At 50.9% G+C, this 2,519-nt stretch overlaps 1 non-coding gene across 1 annotated transcript; it reads right to left on the minus strand.

Annotated features, from left to right (window-relative positions):
- Positions 1-249: 249 nt before the first annotated feature.
- Positions 250-401, minus strand: LOC128289168 (5.8S ribosomal RNA). The gene has a single exon (XR_008278877.1). It is a non-coding gene; the product is annotated as a 5.8S ribosomal RNA (ribosomal RNA).
- Positions 402-2,519: the final 2,118 nt, after the last annotated feature.

Consider the following 2,519-nt stretch of genomic DNA (forward strand, 5'->3'; position numbering starts at 1 on the left):
AAACTTCAGCGGGTAATCCGCTTTGACACGGGGTCGCGATCTCGATGCAAAAAGGGGTTAAGGGTCTCGATCGACGAACGCGCCGCGACTCGAGCGAGGTTGCTTGCAGCATTACCACCGATCGTCGCGGCGATTATGTCGTCGAGGACTCGAATTTAGGCAATAGCCGCTGGTAATGAGCGCACGGAGGCCAATTTCCGCCGCATCCAGCAGAGTCGGGGATCGGGGTTAGATAGGGGCGACGATGCGTGACACCAGAACGGGCGTGCCCTCGGCCTAATGGCTTGGGGCGCAACTTGCGTTCAAAGACTCGATGGTTCACGGGATTCGCAATTCACACAAGTATCGCATTTCGCTTCGTTCTTCATCGATGCGAGCCGAGATATCCGTTGCCGAGTCGTTCTATATGCTGCGACAAAAGAACAACATCCTTTGAAGCACGGCACCGCATGAACGGTGCGGCGACAAGAGATGTGTCCCTTTTCATTTCGATTCATTGGCGCGATTCGCGCGAGGTTTATTCGTTTTGCATCGAAGAAGTTGATCTGACATCTCACCCCACCCAATGGGCAAAGGGATGACAAGACCAGCCGCTCCGACCACGCGGGGGTGGGGACGAGCAACGATGCACCCGCACCACCTCCGATGTTGTATACAACGCGTTCACGGGTCGTTACGCTGGCGGGTTTCGACAATGATCCTTCCATGAGTTCACCTACGGAAACCTTGTTACGACTTCTCCTTCCTCTAAATGATAAGGTTCGAGTGGACTTCTCGCGACGTCGCGGGAGCGCGAAACCGCCCACGTCGCCGCGATCGAACACTTCACCGGACCATTCAATCGGTAGGAGCGACGGGCGGTGTGTGTACAAAGGCGGGGGGCGTAGTCAGCGAGCTGATGACTCGCGCTTACTAGGAATTCCTCGTTGAAGACCAACAATTGCAATGATCTATCCCCATCACGATGAAATTTCAAAATTACCGGGCACTGTCGGCCAAGCTATAGACTCGTTGAATACATCGATTGTAGCGCGTGCGGCCCGAACATCTAAGGGCATCACGAGACCTGTTATTGCCTCAAACTTCCGTGGCCTAAAGGCCATAGTCCCTCTAAGAAGCTAGCCACGAAGGATCACCTCCGTGTAGCTAGTTAGCGAGTGAGGTCTCGTTAGTTAACGGAATTAACAGACAAATCGCTCCACCAACTAAGAACGGCCATGCACCACCCATAGAATCAAGAAAAGAGCTCTCGATCATCAATCCTTACTATGTGCGGACCTGGTAAGTTTCCCGTGTTGAGTCAAATTAAGCCGCATGAGCTCCACTCCTGATGGTGCCCTTCAGTCAATTCCTTTAAGTTTCAGCCTTGCGACCATACTCCCCGGAACCCAAGACTTTGATTTCTCATAAGGTGCCGGCAGGTCCTAAAAGCAACATCCGCCGATCCTGAGTCGGCATCGTTTATAGTTGAGACTAGGACGGTATCTAAGATCGTCTTGAGCCCCAACTTTCGTTCTTGATTAATGAAAACATCCTTGGCAAATGCTTTCGCAGTTGTTTCGTCTTTCATAAATCCAAAATTTCACCTCGACTATGAAATACTGAATGCCCAAGTGTCCTGTTAATCATTACTCCGATCCGAAAGCCAACACAATAGGATCGAAATCCTGTGATGTTATCATGCTAATGTATACAAGCGTAGGCACGCTTTGAGCACTCTAATTTCTTCAAAGTAACGTGACGCCGGAGGAACGACCCGACCAATTAAGGCCAGGGAGGCGCATCGATGGCGGTAAGGGCGAACGGGGCCGAGTTGCTCACCGTGAGGTGGACGGCCGACCCACACCCTAAGTCCAACTCTGAGCTTTTAGCGCAACAACTTAAATATACGCTATTGGAGCTGGAATTACCGCGGTCTGCTGGCACCGGACTTGCCCTCCAATGGATCCTCGTTAAAGGGATTTAGATGTACTCATTCCAATTACCGGACTCATGAGGCAGGTATTGTTATTGTGTCACTACCTCCCGTGTCGGGGATTGGGTAATTTGCGGCCTTTCTTGCCTTCCTTGGATGTGGTAGCCGTTTCTCGGGCTCCCTCTCGAGGAATCGAACCTAATTCTCGTCACGTCACCACCATAGTAGGCCACTATCCTACCATCGAAAGTTGATAGAGGCGAGAAATTTGAATGATGCGTCGCGGCACAAAGGCCGTGCGATCCGTCCATTATCATGAATCATCGAACAGCGGGCAAAGCCGGCGTCGACCTTTATCTAATAAATGCATCCCCTTCGAAGTCGGGGTTTGTTGCGTATTGGCTCTAAATTACTACGGTTATCCGGTAGCAAATGCCATCAAACAAACTATAAGCTGATTTAATGAGCCATTCGCAGTTTCCACGATCGAATTTGTTCATACTTACATGCATGGCTTAATCTTTGAGACAAGCATATGACTCTTGGCAGGATCAACCAGGTAGCATTCCTCCGCGACGTCGACACTGCGTAAGCTCTCAACATG

This window comes from Gossypium arboreum, unplaced genomic scaffold (assembly GCF_025698485.1).
Source record: "Gossypium arboreum isolate Shixiya-1 unplaced genomic scaffold, ASM2569848v2 Contig00577, whole genome shotgun sequence".
Taxonomy (NCBI): domain Eukaryota; kingdom Viridiplantae; phylum Streptophyta; class Magnoliopsida; order Malvales; family Malvaceae; genus Gossypium; species Gossypium arboreum.